A 19502-nucleotide genomic window follows, 5' to 3' on the forward strand; every position below is an offset into this window, starting at 1 on the left:
ACCAGCCCTCACAGGTGCCGTTTCCTTGATTGTTCCTGAACTTTGTAAGGTGTTACAGAAAGTTATACAACCGTAGAGCATGAGGTGGAGTACTGAAGGAAGAGTCGTTGCTATCAAGATAATGCCGGGGGACGGCACTTTGGGCAAGTTGGACATTTGGAACACCTTTCACCTCCACTTTATAGGGACCAATGTTGTGCTGATCCTTCGGAAAGAAATTCTTTATGCACCAAGTTTCTGCTTTCCTACGTTGGAGCTTTCTCTGAAAGTGTAAGATGTCGACCCGTGTGCAGAGACAGCCCGTCAGGAGAACACGCCAATCAAACTGGGCATGAATGTCTGTGAACATGCATCAGCCCGCCACTCAACCCAGTTCCACAAATGGTCCTGCATTAGGTACCTATTGCTTCATCCCAAACACCCCCAATGTAGCAGCTTCAAATAGCATGTCTTATTTCACAGTTTCTCTGGGGAATCCACGGGCATCCTAACTGGTGTGCTGTCCAACTGCAACTAAGTTTCCAGCCAGGGTGACAGTCATCTGAGGTTTCCCTAGAGGATGAAATTGTAAGCTTGCTCCTCTGGTTGCTGGCAGGGAGGGGGCAGGGGCTCAAGTAAGGTGGCCTCACTTAATGGTATGGGCCCTGCATCAGGCTCTTGCCCTGTGATTCCTGCTGTAGCCACTGATCACCGACCAACTCTGGCAAGTGTGGGCCAGATGACACCAAAGCAGGACTCTGAAGGCAGAGCTCGTTGGGAGCCACTTTGGAGGTTGGCTATCATCGATCCCTAGCAGGACTGAGCCCCCGTGCCCACAGCAGTATCACAATTCTTTTGTCTTTTGCTTCTTCTCCGTGTCCTTCTTCCCATTTCCCCATCTCCTCTTCCAGAGATTGACACCCCGCCCCCACCCCCACCCCAATCACCGACCTCACTCCAACTCCTCTGACTCAGGGCCTGACTGCAACTCTGACTCAGGGCCTGACTGCCCTGGCGCCCAAACGAAGACACAGAGCCAGGCCAAAGTGCCAGTGAATAGTTTCCTTGTACTTTGCCAGTAAAAATACGACCTTCACCTTCCATCTTTGAACCCTTTTCTTTTTAAAGAATGTAAAATCGATTAAAAAGTTGCAAGAGTCCAAGCAAATGAAATTGAGAGCCAGGAGCGGTGGAGGCGGATTTCCTGGGCCCGGCTCTCTAGGGCCACCACGTCCTTTGGGAAGAGTCACTGGGATCCCTATGGAACCTCTGTGGGTCACCTCAAGGGCAAGGAGTTGGGGACAGAGACATCCACTTGACTCCATTCTCCGCTGGAGGAGGACCGAAAGGGTCCAGGTTTGAGTGACGGCCACTCCCCCGACTCTAGCCACTTGGCCCGGGCACCCGCCTCCACCTGGCATCCTTCTAGACAATTCTTTCTCGATGATTCTTCCCACAATCTTGCCCTCAAAATGTGCCTCTGTGGGCTGCCTCCCTACGAGGGAATTAAAACAGAAATTCAGACTAAAGATTGGGGCCAGTTCATGCACGTCTGTGACGTCATCAACACCTCCCAAGACGGGCCAAAGGATGCAGTAAAAACTTTGAAGAACGGGATTTCCTCCCTCTACTGGGCATAAACCCAGAACAAATAAGACACAAACCAGGCCAGACATCTGTGCTCCAATGTTCATTGTGGCACAGTTCACAATCGCAAGGAGTTGGAAACAACCCAAATTCCCATCAATAGACGAATGGATTAAAAAACTGTGGTACATAAATACCTAAAAAGCAGTGATGAACACATAAAGCATACCGCCGCATGGGAAGAACTGGAAGAAATTATGCTAAGTGAAGTGAGTCAAGCGCAAAAGGACAAGTATAACATGAGCCCACTGAGGCAAATTATATATATATATATGCGAGAACAGAAAGGTAAGTGCAAAAGGGGCAAAGGGAAAAAACTACTGTATATAAACACTCCAGGGGTGAGGTCCAGGTAGTATGGCAGGGGCCAGACCAAACCCAGGAGTACATACGGTAGCCAACTAAAATGGGGGTGGAGGGAGGAAAGGGGAAAGGGAAAAAATATGTATGATGGGGGAATAGGGCACTGACTCCCCCCCCCCCCAAGGGGAGGGTATTGTTGTGTCTCCACAGGGAAAGAGGGACCAGATATAAAGCCAGTGCCAGACGAATGCAGTGTGCCGGCAAGGAGTTGGGAGCCAGTGGAGGGGCCTGAGGGTTCGGCCCCCATAGCAGCTACATGGACAACTGCCCCTCCCCTCAGGAGAATTTACTTGAGAGTACAGCCCTGAAGCTGCAGCGAGGGGAGAGGGGCAAGTCTGATCAGAGCACATGGGAGCAAAGAAGGAGAGGAAGAGATAGTGGAACACATCCTGGAGGACGATGTCCCTGCTCTGAACAGCCAATGGACAGAGTGGACAATATGGCTGATCCCACTATGAGACACACCATCCCTTAATGGCCCAGGGCCCTAAGGGGGACAACACTGGAGACTCAGGGCCGGAACTGGCCCAGACTGACCCTGTGACACCGAGGCAAACCACTAAAGGCCTGTGACACAGCAACCATGGGAGCAGAGCAGGGAGCCGCTGAGGGAGTACAAAGGACAGACTCTGGGGCCAGAGCATGGTACCTCATTGGACCTGACTGAAGAACACGCCTAGAGATAAAAAAATCAGACCTTGTTCTATTTACAGGTTTTCCTTTCTTTTAAATTTTTTTCTTTTAATTAATTTATTCTTCTATAGGTAATTGGTTTCCCTTTTTATTGTCATAGCTGTGTTCTCACTCATTGCCTATCTTGCAATCACTTGATTTTGGGTGCATATTTTTATCTCTACAGATCTATCTAGATAAGGTGGACTGGATGAATAGTCTGGAGGAGAAAACAATGGGACAATGGTTCTGTGGGACACGGGAGAGGGGGAGGTGGGGGCAAGGAGGTGGTGCTGACCAACCCAGGGACAGGGGAGCAATAAGTGATCCAAAGTCAGTAGCAAGGAGGGGTTGAGTGACCTGGTAGGGATTCAGCAAGGGCAATGTAACCTAGAGAAATTACTGAAACCCAAATGAAGGCTGGGCATGATTGTGGGCCAAGAGCAAAGTAAAAGGAAATAGAGGAAAGAACTAAATGACAAAGGGTATTTATAGAGGTCCAAAGACTGGAATGTACATATGTAAATATATTTATATGAGTGTAGGGAAACAGATCTATGTGCATATATTTATAGGTTTAGTACTAAGGCATCAGATGGACATTGGGCCTCCACTCAAGCACTTACTGAATGCAAGAACACATTGTTCTATTAAATTGGCATTCCAAGATGCACACCTTCCTGACACGATAGTTGAAGAAAAATGTGTGCATAAGCAAATGTGGTGAAGAAAGCTGACGGTGCCCGGCTATCAAAAGATATAGCATCTGGGGTCTTAAAGACTTGACAATAATAAACCAGAGGCCATCTAGCTGAGAAGCATCAAAGCCCACATGGAAGAAGTACACCAGCTTGGCTGACCAGGAGGTGTAGAAAGGACCAGTTATCAGGCATCAAAGAACTAAAAATTATATCAGTGGGTGCCCACCTTCCTGATACGACCACTGAAGACAAAAGTGTGCATAAGCAAATGTGGTGAAGAAAGCAGATGGTGCCCAGCTATCAAAAGATATAGCATCTTGGGTCTTAAAGGCTCCAAGATAAACAAGTGGCCATCTAGCTCAGAAGCAACAAAGCCCACATGGAAGAGAGACACCAGGCTGTGTGACCATGAGAAGTCAAAGGGATCAAGCATCAAGGAACAAAATATTCATATAATTGAAAATGTGAGTAAGTGCAGAGTGGAGACTCAAAGCCCAATGGTAGCCAACCAGACATACCTTACTGAAGGGTTGTGGGGAAGAGATGAACCAGGCAGGATGCAGGATAGCAATGATGAAACATATAACTTTCCTCTAGTTCTTAAATACTTTATCCCCCCACTATCATGATCCCAATTCTACATTACAAATCTGATCTGGCTAGACCAGAACATGTACATAGGTACAGATAGCAACTGGAAACACAGGGAATCCAGGACAGATGACTCCTCCGGGACCAGTGGTGAGAGTGGCGATGCCTGGAGGGTGGAGAGGATGTAGAGTAGAAAGGGGGAACTGATTATAAGAATCTACGTATAGCCTCCTCCCTGGGGGATGGACAGCAGAGAAGAAGGTGAGGGGAGATGTCGGACAGTGTAACACATGACAAAATAATAATAATTTATGAATGATGAAGGGTTTATGAGGTAGGGAGAGTGGGGAGGGAGAGGAAAATGAGCAGCAGATATTAAGGGCTCAAGTAGAAGGCAAATGTTTTGAGAATGATGATGGCAAAAATGTACATATGTTCTTGACACAATGTATGTATGTATGAATTGTGATAAGAATTGTATGATCCCCCAATAAAATGATATTTTTTTAAAAAAGAAAGGGATTTCCCAAAACTACAACCATAAAGAAGTCCAAGTACGTACTTTGTCACTTATTGACATGTGCATACAGAACTGTGGTCCAAGTTTCCAATCTCTGATCGTGAAGGAGTTCACGAAAGATTGTCTAGTTAAGCTGCTGGATCCCAGACACAACTTGCTCTTAGACCCTCAGAATAAACTCTTGAATTTCACGAAGACGTGGTCCACAGTGTTTCCTGGGAGGGGTGGATATAAGTGACGTGAAGAAAGTACATCCTGACCGTCTTATGAACGATGTGCAGCTTCCTTCCTCAGATGCAGAGGCATAAATAAGAAGACCAGAGACTGCTCCCATCACGTCGAATCCACCAACATCAGTTCCTAGGGCACCAGCCCTTCCTTCTGCAGCGGTCCCCAAGAACTCAACCCTTACGTTGGTCCCAGAACACATTGGAAAACCACACAGTGAGTTGGCTATGGTGACAATGAATGTGAGCGTGATGTTCACCATATAATTGGAAATTCCCCTGGGTCTGAAAACCATGAAGATGTATATGCAGCTTCTTCGGGAACTTTTTAAGACATGTGGAGAGATGCAAGAGATGATCATGGAGAATGAAGATGTAACTGTTGAGCTAATTAAAGTAAATGAGGATTCGAATAATGCCCTCCTTGGATGTGAGAGATTCACCCAGAACCAACAAAGGATCTGGGAGCAAACTGTGAACCAGGAGGAAGCTGCCAATACTGCCAGTGGACCTTCTGCCCCGTCCTGTGATCGCCTGGACCTTAGCCCCAGTCATCGACTCCTAAGGCCCCTCTGGGAGAACTCAACATCACCAATGCTCAGCTTTCGGTCTTAAGTCTTCGATCTCCACGTTGTGTTGTAACAAACAACGTGACCCCCCCCCCCCAGTTGTCAGCCACGGGTGGATTTGCTAGCCTCTGAAAACACAGAAACCCCCGTTCCCCCAAAGGACCGGCCGAAACCTCGCTTCAGGTCATCCATATGACACCACCCTCCCTGCTCTCAGATTCTATCCCCAAGACAGAAACCAGAGCACCTCCTACAAGAATCAAGTCCCACCCTGTCTGCTCAAACCCACGACGACTGCCCCGTCTGTTTGAGCTCAGTGCCAGTCAGGCAGCCTGCTCTCCAATCCCCACTTCCCTTCACACTCAGCTCAATCCACATCAGCTTCCCCTCCATGGAAGTATTTTAATTCCATGCATAATAATACATTTATGCAACATGAAGGGAAAAGAAAGCTGCAAGAGTATAACGAACTCCCATGTACCTTTACACGGTCAGCAATTTTTCACATTTTGTCCTATTTGTTCAATAATATTCTGTGTTTGTGGCTGTGTACATGTGTACGTGTGTGTATACATACATAGGAGGGCTTTCAAAAAGTTCATAGAGAAAAATAAAAAGATAATGGCTTTAAAAATCATTTTATTGGGGGCTCGTACAACTATTATCACAATCTATACATACCTATTGTGTCAAGCACATTTGTACAGTTGTTGCCATCATCATTCTCAAAACATTTGCTTTCTATTTGAGCCCCCATAAGGGAATGTCCAATGCCTATGGTCTATTTGAGGTATCAGCTCCTCATTCCACCCCACTCCCTGCCACCCCTCCCTCATGAACCCCTGATAATTTATAAATTATGATTTTGTCATGTCTTACACTGTCCGACGTCTCCTTTCACCCACTTTTCTGTTGTCCATCCCCCAGGGAGGAGTTTATATAGATCCTTGTAATCTGTTCCCCGTTTAAACCCCACCATCCCTCCACCCTCCCTGTATTGCCACTCGCACCACTGGTCCTGAAGGGATCATCTGTCTTAGATTCCCTGTGTTTCCAGTTCCTGGTCTAGCCAGCTTTGTAATGTAGAATTAGGATCATGATAGTGGGGGGCGGGAAGAAGCATTCAGGAACTAGAGGAAAGTTGTATATTTCATCTTTGCTACACTGCACCCTGACTGGCTCCTCTCCCTGCACCATCTTTGCTATACTGCACCCTGACTGGCAGCCCCCCGTGGCCCTTCTGTAAGGGAATGTCCAATGCCTATGGTCTAGCCTGATTTGTGTGGTATGATTGGGATCATGATAGTGGTGGTGGTGGTGGTGGGGGGAAGCATTTAGGAACTAGAGGAAAGTTGTATGTTTCATTGTTGATACACTGCACCCTGCCTGGCTTGTCTCCTCCCTGGGCCCCTTCAATAATGGCTTTTTATGAAATCCCCTTGTATATTTATCATAGATAAATATTTGTACAAATTACATTTTTTTCTGAACCACTGAGAGTAGATTTATAGCATGCTTCTTAAAACAATCTCCCTGAATAGCTTAGAGTGGATTTGTTAAGAACTCGAGTACTCTTGTACATAACAAAAAGTACAGTTATTGACTACCTTTTGATGCCCTGCCTGTGCTTATTTCCTCCCACGGCGTCTTATTCATTGTCTCTGTGGATCCTTGCTAAGGTGACACAGTGGGAGAATCCCTGAGCTACTTATTTCAAGGTCCATGATTTGAACACACAAGTATTCTGAGAGAGAAAGTTGAGGGGTTTTGCTCCTGTAAAGATCTAAATTCTAGATCACTATAGGAAGCAACAGGGTTGCTATGATTAATCAATTCCGTGGCAATGAGTTTGGTTTGTTTATTTGTTTTAAATCAATGTTGCCAGCTTCAATGTGATGTTGATGATATTACCAAATGCCACTGCGTACATAGCAACCCTATGTAGGAGTTGCTAGGTTATAAATCTTACAGAGAACACAGCGTCACCTTTCGCTCATAACGTGGCTAGTGGGTTTGAACCACTGACCTTGCAGTAAGCAGTCCAATGCACAACTCACAGCACCACCAGGGCTCCTTATTGCCAACATTTCAAATCAAAACCAATCTCACGGTCAAGTTGATTCTCACTCAGTGTGACCCTGTATAAGTTTTCAAGGTTGTAAATCTTTCTGGGAGCCAATAGCCTCATCTTTGTCCTGAAGAGTTGCTGGTGCTTTTGAATGACCAACTTTGTGATTTGTGTTCTCATCTGAAACGAGTGAGTAACAACACAGTTTACAATGTTGTGAAGATGACTTGAGAGAATACCTGTAAGGCAGTTACCCACCACCACCCCCAACCAAACCAACTGCCATTGACTCAATCCTGAAGGACTGATACCTCCTCCTAAGACAGGATAACTGCTTCCTATGGTTTCCAAGGCTATAAATCTTTATCAGAGGACAGAGCCTCAACTTGCTCCCGAGGAGCAACTGATTGCCTCAAAATGCTGACCTTGCAGTTACAAGTCCATCAATGATACCAAAGCTCCTTTATTCCTAAGCAAGAAATAAGGGGGTAGGGGCAGTTGAGAAATGCTTGCTCCAACTTTTGCCCGCACTTCATTGTCTTTTGGCCTTGCTCCATGCAAGCAAGAATGGCATGAGTATCCAACTCTCAGCAGATGAGTAATTATTTTACAGCACGTAAATACGTCCTAGAAATGTAGCTGAAAGAACAACGTTAAACAAAAAGTGTCCTGCCGTCACAAGGCATATAATTTTGTTGGATGGGTAGTTCCATCAATCCTGGGCTGATCTGGAGACCATCTGTCTATTAGTTCCCAAACCTGTAGACACTGTGTCTGGTTAAAATGCAATTACTTTAGAACGTGTAAAAACATTGAAGAATGATTTTTATTATTGGTCAATGCTTGTTTGAAAGATTTATTTTTAGTAGTCAATGATGCCACCAACTTAGCCATGGCAGATTTGGCTAAAGGAGTCCTAAACTTTTCATACTCGAAGGCCTGCATTCTAAGTGCACTGAAAATGTCATCCACGGGCTCAAATAGAAAGAACATGTTTAGAACATGATGATAGCAACACATGTACAATGTTTCTTGATACGATTGAGGTATAGATTGTTATAAGATCTCTAAGAGCCCCCAATAAATGATTTTTTAAATAAGAAAAAGAAAATATCAAATATTCTTCATGCCTATTTAGTGTTTACAATACAATTTAATTTTCTTTCATTCATCTTTTAGAACATTCCTTTAATTACTCTAGATTTGTTTTCTCATCTGAAACACGTGAAAAACAATGTTGTGAAGATGACTTGAGAGAGCACCTATAAGCCACTTAGCACAGAGCCTGGCACATAATCAATGCTCATTCATTTATTAAATAAATATTAACTGAAAAACTTGTGGTGGTATTATGTGGCTTTGATGACTGATAAATAATGGCAGGATGCTTAAGTAACCTCTGGTAATAATAGTTAAAATGCTAATACATAGATAGAGATGAAAGTAAAATGATAAGTGAGCTTTGCTTTAAACTAATTTGTTAGGGAAGATGAAATGGTGACGTTGAAAGTGGGTGATGGGCATGTAAAGGCCCATTTTATTATTGCCTCTTTTGTATATGTTCAAACTTTTCCATAATTCAAAGTTAAAAAAATATAAAGTCACACATACCAAATCGAGCATTTTCCCAATGCCTAGTAAATGTCCCATTTCTTCAGAGTTAAGTCATTTAATTGGTTTGGAAGTAGACAAGTGAGAATGAATCTTAAGAAGGTCACAGAAGTCAACTTGCTTCACTTTCCTCACTAATTGACAGCTACCTTCCCATGTTCTTGTATTATTAACCTGTGACACAAGTAGTGTCTCTTTGGATATTACTGAATAGTAAGATGTTTATTTTATATTAAGCTTATTCTGTTACATAAACCCAAAGCAAACCCACTACCGTCGAGTCAGTTTTGACACAGTGACTCTATACAATAGACTGCTCCATATCGTTTCCAAGACTACAAATCCTTATGGAAACAGACTCGCCTCGACTTTCTCCCAAAGGGGAGCTGGTGAGTTCGAACTGTAAACCTTTCAGTTATCAGTGTAACACTGGGTAGTATTTCATTAGGTTGTTGATAGGGTTGCTATGAGTCAGAACTGACTTGACTGCACCTAGCAACACTGTGGTACTACTTATTTATATCAATTACAATAATCCCTACCATTAGTTACCACAAAATTTCCATCATTGTTAACATCATTTTTCCCTCTTCCTCCCACTCCTGGTGATCAATAGTTAGTATTTTACAAATGCTTTATTTTTTTTGACAAATAGAAACAATAAAGATGTTGTAGAATTAAATGGATCCTCAAAGAATTGAGTATTTGCAGTGGACCTCTGAATGCAGCCTAAAATCACCATTCAATTTAACGAGCATTTGTTACACACGCACCCCTACATTACTCATTTGCTTTGAACTTCTGTACATTTAGCTTCTCTGGACTTTTTCTATAAGTGAGGCCATATGATATTTGTCCTTTTGTGATTGGCTAATTTCATTCAGCATACTCTCTTCAACCACTGTGATGGTTTGGGATTATGTCAACTGGATACTCTTGGGTAAGGGTGCGAGTGGAACTCAACCAATCAGTTGTGTCTACCCTGTCCTACAGAGTCGCCATGTGTCTGAATCAACTCCATGGCCCTGATTTTGGAGTTTAGTCTATAGCTAAATGCTAGGCCTAACAACACTGCACATGCATTTTCTTCTGAGAATTGTATGGCTTCAGTTTGCATTTATGTTTGTAATCCATCTTTTAATTTGTCTTTGCATATGGTGTGTAGTGAATCCTGTTTTATTTTTCTTTATGTGGAAATTCAATATTCCCAACATGATTTATTGAGATTACTCTTTCTCCACTGAATGAACTTAGCACCTTGCTAAAAAAAACCAGTTTTCTGTAGAGGATGGTGTTATGTGCCATCAAGTTGGTTCCGACTCAGAGTCACCTGGTGGACAACAGAGCAAAACACTGCCCAGACCCGTGCCATCCTCATGACTGTTCTTACGGATGGTGCCTTTGAGCCCATTGTTGCAGCTACTGTGTCAACACATCGTGTAGAAGGTCTTCCTCTTGTTCTCTGACCTTCTCCTCTACCAAGTATGATGTCCTTTTCTGGGGACTGGTCTTTCCTGACAACATGTCCAAAGCGTGTGCATAGGTATGTGGGATTATTTTTAGTTGTTAGTTCTAAACTAGAACTATTATTTTTTTAGTTCTTGATCTAAGGCAAGAGTTTAAACTCTTAGTTCTCTTCCATTTCCCCGTTTCTCTATTGTCATACGAGTACCAGACTCTCGATTACTACAGCTGTATGGTATGATTTAAAGCCAGGAAGTGTGAGTCTTCCTGTTTGTTCTCTCTTTTACCCTTGCTTCAGCTGTTTGGGCCCTCTTTTGTCATTTCATATCTATTATTTTTAAGAAGGTTGTTGGAATTCTTATTAAGATGCATTAAAGCTGTAGATTGCTTTAGTGATATTGACATTTTAGTAAAAGGATGTCTCCAACCCATGACCATGGAGCATCTTTTTTCCCCAAAACCATTTTATTAGAAGCTAATACAGATACCATGTCACTTCATAGTTCAATCACATCAAGCAGTATTGTATAATTGCTACCATAATCAGTTTCAAAACCTTCTCTTTCTTCTTGAACTCCTTGATATCAGCTCCCTTTTACCCCCTACTTCCCCCACTGTACTCTCACAAACCCTTATTTTAATTGCTGACTCTATAGGTCCATCAATTCTGAGTTTAATATACTGAAAAGCAGAAAATATAAAACAAAAATTCAGGAGGGCTAACTCCAATGACAAAATACATCTGAGATAAACCCCCATATGAAACAGAGAGAGAGAGAGAATGTTGAAAACCAGATCAGGCTCAAAGTGTATGTGGGGGGATGAACTGACCAAGTTTTAACTGTTCAAGTCAGGCTTATCATTTTGATCTCTTACAGTCATCTCTCCAATGTACTGCTTTATTATTATCATTAATTGGGATCAATGCATGTATCAATCATTCCATAGATCAATCTCATCCAGTAGAATTATACATTTGCTGGCACAGTTTCCAAACATTATTTTTCTATATGGACCCCTTGACATCACCACCCCTTAATTCTACCCACCACTTCTGTGTCTTCAGACCCCAAAACTTTTATTACACTTGCTGACTCTATAGGTTTATCAGTCCTGGTTTCCATATACGAAAACATGAAAAAACATACCACAACTTCAAGAGGGTGACCCCCAATGACATAACACTCCTGCGATCCCTTCGAATGTGTACAATAAAAAACTAAACAAAACAATGTGACCACAATATACGTAATATTTTGGAAACCAGATCAGGCCAGCATGCATCCTAGGAGAGATTTGCCGACAAGTTTTAACTGTTCAAGTCAGGCTTCTGCCTTTCACCTTCTATACTCACCTCTCCAATGCACTCCGTTTAGTGACCACTTTCCTCCCATCCCTCAACTGTGGATAGAGGGAGTTCACTGGAGGTTTACTTCCTGTATAGTTCCATCAATGAATCTTGGGCTCCCACTGTCACCCATAGCCTTCTGCACACCAGATTCTCAGACTGTAGGCTCTGATACGCATCCCTCCCTCTGAATTATATGTTTCACAATCCTTCAGGGACTGATGATGATGTGTTTCTTCCATGTGGACTTAGTGGACATCTCACTTAGATGGCTGCTTGTTCAGAGACAAGGCTTTAAGACCCCTGATGCTATTTTTCTGATAGCCAGGCACCATCTCATTTCTTCACTACATTTTGCTCTAGCACCCATCTCTTCCATGTTTTTTCCTGGAGGCAAGTATTGAACAGGGTCACGATGTAAGCACTAATTGTTCTTAAATTGGAGCTGGGATTCAGTGTGAGCCCCCAAACCTTTCCTGGATCTATGATTGTTTGCGTGTGTGTGTGTGTTTCAATTTATTCTTACTTGGGAATTAACCCAAATGCCATATAATTGTATTATTCGATCTTGTCAAACAGAAGTATACCACTGCTTCCATAATCAGTTCCCAAACATCCTATTTCTTCCCTTGATATCATCTCCCTTTTATCACCTTCCCCTCTCCTATACCTCCCTCCACCCACCAACAACCTTGTTCTACTTGCTGTCCCTTTGGTTAATCAACCCTGGGTTTCATTTACCAAAACACAGAAAAACTTATTTCACAGCTATAAGAGAGTAATCCTCCACTCCATAGCACTTCTGAGATATCCCCTGATATGAACAAGCAAAAACCAAATACATCAATCGTCACAGGTTTGCCAGAATAATACATATGTCAATACAACTTATAGGGCATTGGTGTAGCAAGACTTCATTTGTCTACTTACCAACAGCTCTCCGAAATTGGTACAGCAGTGTTCTGCTTCCTTAGACACCTTGTATTTTCCTGCTTAATTCCTCAAGTTCTAGATGTGTCTGAGGTAATGTACTCTGTTTTGTAACCAATTTATGCCCATCTCTCTTTTATATAGAGAGGGAAATCACCGGAGGCTTATTTCATGTGTAGATCTCACAAATGTATCTTGGGAAGCATTTTTTCATACATGCAATGAACTGGTTAACCAGTGAGTGCTTACTTATTGCATCCAGAACTCCTGTCCCCTTAAACTACCATCTTATCATTTCCTTCTGAATGATAACAAAGAAAATACTAATAGCTACCATGTTTCTGTGATGCTGGAAGCCATGACACTAGTATTTTAAATACCAGCAGGGTCACCAATGGTGAACATATTTCAGTGGAGCTTCCAGACTCAGACAAACTAGAAAGAAAGACCCTTATAATCTACTTCTAAAGAGAAATTGGTGAAAAAATTATGAATAGCAGTGAAATGTTGCTTTATGTCGTGTCATAAAATGAGGCCCATGGGTTTGAAGGCACTCAAAATATGACTAGGGAAGTGTCTCCTTCTCAAAATAGAGTCAGACTTAATGCTCTGCATGGAGTAAAGCTTTTTTAGGCTTTATTTACTGATGTGGCTTGACTCAAAATGAGAAGAAAAACAAACAGTTGCAAATAATTATTAAGGGGACCAGAGAATGTATGAAGTATGAAGCTAAGAAAACTGTAAGTTGAGAACTCGAAGGGAAATGGGATTCTTAAAAGCCAAAACCCTAGGCATTAGTGAGTTGAAATGGAGCTATTGGCCATTGTGAATCACACAATCATATGGGCTACTCAGCTGAGAATGACAGATTGAGAAGGAACGCATTCATGGTCAAAAATAGAATTTCAAGACTTTCCCTCCTGAGCCCTGAGCCCTCAAAGCTAACCAGTGGCTGAGAGCAAAAAGGAGGAAAAGTAAAACTGAAATGGACTTGGAGTCTTTAGTGACCAGCAAGTTCACGTCAAACAACAGCAACAACAACAAAATAGGAGCCAGCTGCCAAACAGATCATCAATGGCTCATTGACAAGTTCAGTTTGAAGATCAAATAAATTAAAACACATTCACAGGCACTATAACGCAACCTTGTCTGCTCCACTGGAATGTGGAGACCATCTCAAGACTAATTTCGACTCATTGAACACTGAATTGAACATTGACTGAAGCTCAGAAGCGTTGTGGGACGACTTCAAGAACATGAGACACAAAGCAAAGTGATATTTAAATGGCAGGATGGAGAGAGAAATACCAAACAGATGTCGGGGTAGACTCTGGACACTGCTCTGGAATGGACAGTAGGAAGTAGAATGCAAGGAATGATGAAGTAGGAGGGCTTACGTAGAACATCCCAAAGGACAGCTGAGAAGACAAAGAAAAGCCTTGTAATGAAAGGTGCAGACTTAGACAACAGAAAAGTGGGTGAAGGGAGATGTCGGACAGGGCAAGATATGACAAAATAATAATTTATAAATTATCAAGGGCTCATGAGGAAGGGGGGAGCGGGGAGGGAGGGTGGAAAATGAGGAGCTGATGCCCAGGGCTTTAGTGGAGAGCAAATGTTTTGGGAATGATGAAGGGCAATGACTGTACAGATGTGCTTTACACAACTGATGTAGGTATGGATTGTGATAAGAGTTGTATGAGCCCCTAATAAAACGATTTAAAAAAATAAAATAAATGATGCATCGCATTGAGCAAAAAAAAAAAAAGAAGAAAATCCCAAAGAAAGAACATGCTTAGGATTTCTCAAGATGAAAGAACAGAGTAAAACATTGAAGCCTTGAATTATGATATTGAAAGATTCTAGGGACAAAGCAGTGATCAATGCAGCAATCATCTAAAACCACACAGTCGGATTTCAACTATTTCTTTTAGGGTGCAGCCGCCGCAAGCACCACTGGCTGTCCCCATGAACCGGGACCCCCAGGCAGTGGCCACCTCCAGCTTCAACCCCGAGCTGCTCACCAGTGTCCTGGACGGCAGCCCCGAAAACACCCGGTGGCAGCAAGAGATGAAAACTTGATCCGGAAAGACCCTGACTTCCAGCACCGAGAACCCGAACTTCCTCTCTGAAGCCAGTCATGAAGAGCGCCTCCAGGTGAAGAAGATGAGGGCGTTTGGCATCTCGCGGACCCTGATGAGATCATGTGGTTCAAAAGACTACGTTTGGCCAATTTTGTGGAACCTGCGGGCTTCCGTTACTCCATGTTTATTTCCACCTTACTGAATCAGGGCACCTCTGCTCAGCTGGAGAAATGGCTGGGCACATCCCAAGAACTGCAGATCATTGGCACCTGCGCCCACATGGAAATGGTCACGGGACTGATCCTTGAGACTTGGAAACCACAGCCACGTATGATCCCGAAACCCAGGAGTTCATTCTCAGCAGCCCAGCTGTGACCTCCGTTAAGTGGTGGCCCGGGGGGCGCGGAAAGACTTCACATCATGCAATGGTTCTCACTCAGCCTGTCACTGAGGGGAGGCCCTGGGCTGCATGCCTTCCGTGTACCCATCCGTGACATTGTGACCCACAAGCCTCTGCCAGCTGTCTGTGGGAGACATTGGCCCTAAATCTGGTTATGAGATGGATAATGGCTACCTGAAGATGGACAACTACCAAGTCCCCAGAGAGAACGTGCTGATGAAGTATGCCCAGGGAATGCCAGACGGCACCTTTGTCCCGTGGCTAAGGCGTGCACCATCGCCCTCCGGGACAGCGCCTTCTGGCGAACGTTGGTGTGTGGGATGGCGTCTTACCTGAACGACCTGCCCAGTCAGCACATCCAGTCCCAGCAGGTGGCCATCTGGTCCAGCGGGGTGGAGACTCACGGAAGCACACAGGCTTGACTTTAGTAGAAGTGGCTCCACAAAACCTCCAAGCTGAAGTGAGTCACAGAAAAAGCAAGGGGGTAGCTTGGAACCTCACTTCCGTTCACCTTGAGCAAGCAAGTGAAGCACATTGCCACTTGGTGGTAATTAAGTTCTTTGCAGAAAACTCCACAAAATTCATGATAAGTCGGGTCCAGCTACCCTGCCGAATGGATGCCTTCTGTTTGCTCTGTATGGAATCGGTCAAAAGGTTGGGGACTTTCTTCAGGGGAGCATCATGACGGAGTCGCAGATCTCCCAAGTGAACCAGAGGCGCCAGGAGCTGCTACAGGCGGGCATCCGCCCGGACGACCCGATGGTGGTGGATGCCTTTGACTTCCAGGACCTGACGCTCGGCTCCCTCCTCAGCCGCTGCGAAGGGAATGTCTGCGTTAACTTGTTTGAGTGGGCCCCCAAATCCCCGCTAACCAAAGCAGAGGTCCCAGGTTCCTACCACAGCACCTGAAACCTTGCAGTCCAAGCTCAGGAGCACCTCAAGGCTAGGCGAGATGGGCCCAGGGGGTGGTCTTCACGCCTGACAGGCAGATCTGGCGTGGACTCAACATGAATTCCCAGAGCTGTAGAGAAATGAGAAAGTGACCCTTTTGCTCCCTTAATGAATGAAAGCCTTGGGGATGCTCACAAATTTCCGAGATTTGGGTGAAAAATGGATGTGTTTTAAGTGCACTTAGCACTGAAAGAGACCCATGAAGCCTTCAGACAAAGCTTTGAGAAACACACTGAGGCTTCCCTCTGTGATGTTGCTGATCTTGGTAGATGATTAATGGGATGTAACGACTAAGGAGTTAATAATTTTCAGGTTTTAACTGCTAATCACTGGATACAGGTGTGCTTTTAAGCGAAGGTACTTTTAAAATGGCATCAAACCTTCCAGGCTTCCCTGCTCCGCTGGAAGTGGGCCAGCGGGGAGACGCACACCCCCCAGGAAGCACAGTGTGAGTCTGCAGCCTCGCCTGCCTTTGCCAACAGTTTGCTCCCATCTGACTGGTCACGTCACCAGGACTTGACCCTCCATGAAAAGAATCCCTAATTTCCACCACCACCCCCATCCCCACTCCCCCCTCCCTCATGAACCCGGAGCTGATGCCAGGGGTTTAAGTGGGGAGCAAATGTTTTGAGAATTATGAGGGCAATGCATGTACAAATGTGCTTTACACAATTGATGTATGTATGGATTATGATAAGAGTTGTATGAGCCCCTAATAAAATGATTAAAAATAAAAAAGAATCCCTAAATTGTCATTGAAGTAGCTCCACCACTTCCTCCCTTGTCCCCAACTTCTTAGGAATGAGAAGGTAGCAAAGTCATGTCGACATTGGACTTTGGGAGCCACCGGGGCCTCCGTTGTACTGCTCTGGCTCTCTCCCCCCTGCCCTCTCACGGTGCCTCCGGCAGAGAACAAGGGTAGGAAGAGCCCTTGGCTAAGGCACTGATGCAACTCCGGTGACCTCAATTGGTTGGATTTTCTGGGACAATTCAGATTCCAAATATTCTGTCATCTCTGCATAAGCCATGGAAAGGCTTGAAGTATTGGGAATTAAAAACAATAAAAGGCTTTCACCTCTTAACACCCAGAAGTAGCACAACAAGCCTTTCAAACCATGTTTTCTGGAAACTTTGCCTAAAGTATAAATGGAGGTTTCCATGGCCTGGTTCTCATTGTCTGTCTTTCTGCTTCCAGTGTTTCTAGGAGCTTTATCTGAACGGCTAGTGTGTCCTTTCATTTGAAATCTAGTTGGCACAATCATTCTCTATTTAAAGGATAGATACCTCTTAATGAATGTTTTCCCTTAAAATCAGTAAACCAACACAAATCATTCTGTATCTTTTTTAACCTGTTCTGTAGCTGCCCATCAAGCTAGTTGTTCTTGAATCAGTCTTGACAGATGGTCTAATCCAATAGCAATATAATTTCCTAAATACCATCCCACTGTCATCCTGGGACCTGACATAAAATCTATACTCCAGTGCACCTGGTAATACAAAAGCTTCCGATTACAGCAGAACCACTGTGTGAACCCAGCCTTGGTCTTTCCATGGGCTGAACTAATTGTGCTAAGATTGAAGTGGAACACTCTCTGTCCTGACTCCTTTGGGTCATCAACACTTGGCAGTGATTCCAGCTATGGAAAATAACAGCGAGATCGCTTTAAGTTGCTCAACCTTGAGCTGTGCTATGTACAATTATTTCAGACTGACTGGTGAAATACCTTATGCACAAGTAATTATCTGTGGGCAGGGCCTGAAGGTGTTTGAGGTGATGACATGCCTTCTCCACCAGAGCTCTCGGCCCTTTTGAAGGTGTTGACAGGATGCCACCTTCCATCCAACGCTTGGCATTTTCTTTCAAACCTAATCTGATAATTTAACACTTTTCCTTAAGATTGGAATGTTTGTACTGCACTTTACTCAATGTAATAAGAAAATAAAAGATACAGTAAAATTTCAAAAAAATGTTCAACTATTTCTGCAGATAGTACATGGTCAAAAACTAATGGTATTCTTTTAAAATATAATTGAATTATTAAATTGCATGGTGTAAATTATATCTCATTAAAACTTACCATATTGAAGGAAGATGTCCAACCTACACTGAAGTCATTAGTGAAAAAGAAAGCTCCAGGGATTGGCAAAACCCCAATTGAGATGTTTCAACAAATTGATGCTGTGCTGGAAGTACTCACTGACCTATGCCAGGAAATTTGGAAGACAGCTACCTGATCAACCAACAGGAAGAGATAAATTTGTGCCCACCGAGGAGAAAAAAAGGTATCCAAGAAAACACTGAGATTATTGAACAATATCATTAATGCCATGTGGAAGTACAACTTTGGTGAAGACAATTTTAAAATAGTTGCAGCATCATCCCCACAGAGAACTGACAGAAATTCAAGATGGATTCTGATGAAGACGTGGAACAAGAGATATAATTGCCGAAGTCTTAACAAAGAAATCTCATATGCTGCCTTTCTCCAGAGCTTGGTCAGGTCTGATAACTCGTCCGAAGTACACTTTCTAAGGAGCATTCAGGATGGACTTCTTCCCAGACACATTTGCTCACTTTTCTGGCCATATGTCATGGATTGATTCATGCTCTACAAAAACATACGTCAACACCGCTAGTCCATGTGGTTGACATGTGACCTAATGTGGCAGGTACATCATGACTCCTCATGATGTGACCTGCTGTGATAGGCTGTCATTGAAGAAGGAGTGAGGTGAGATCCAACACGCTTAATTGTGACACAGAACTGATCCGATGTATGGGAAGTGACCCTGAGGTGCTGCCTGCAACACCTTCTACCTTAAAAAAATCAAAAGGAGAGAGACTTGAACAGCAAGAGAGCCACCTACTACCTCAAAGAAAAAAGAAACCGGAGTGGAGTAAGTCCTTTGAGTCTGTATTCCCTGAGCTGAGAACCTCCTAGACCCAAGAGCCAATGGAGAGTAAAAGATTCCTCTAGAGCGGACATGCTAAAATTGAACTTCTGGTCTGCTCAATTGCCAAAGAATAAATTTTGATTTCTTAAAGCCTTCCACTCAAGGCATTTCTTTTATAGCAGCACTCGATAACTAAGACATCATCAATGGTGTATTCATTATACTTCACCAGTGCCAAAATTCAAAGGTATCAATTCTTTTTCAGCCTTTCCTATTTATTGTCCAGCATTCACAACTATAGGAAGCAAATGAAAATAACAGATTTTTAATCACCTTTGTCCTCAAAGTGACATCCTTGCTCTTCAAGATTTTAAAGAGGTCATATGAAGCATATTTGCCCAATGAAATACGTCGTTTGATTTCTTGACTGGTGCTTCCATGGGCGTTGGCTGTGGATCTAAGTAAAATGAAATCTATGACAA

The 19502-nt window shown here is 43.6% G+C and overlaps 2 pseudogenes; both read left to right on the top strand.

Annotated features, from left to right (window-relative positions):
* The first annotated feature begins 1217 nt into the window (after positions 1-1217).
* LOC142442451 (TOM1-like protein 1 pseudogene) lies at positions 1218-5580 on the top strand (annotated as a pseudogene).
* Positions 5581-14658: 9078 nt separating this feature from the next.
* LOC142442452 (peroxisomal acyl-coenzyme A oxidase 1 pseudogene) lies at positions 14659-16083 on the top strand (annotated as a pseudogene).
* The last annotated feature ends 3419 nt before the right edge of the window (positions 16084-19502 follow it).

This window comes from Tenrec ecaudatus, chromosome 3, assembly GCF_050624435.1.
Source record: "Tenrec ecaudatus isolate mTenEca1 chromosome 3, mTenEca1.hap1, whole genome shotgun sequence".
Taxonomy (NCBI): domain Eukaryota; kingdom Metazoa; phylum Chordata; class Mammalia; order Afrosoricida; family Tenrecidae; genus Tenrec; species Tenrec ecaudatus.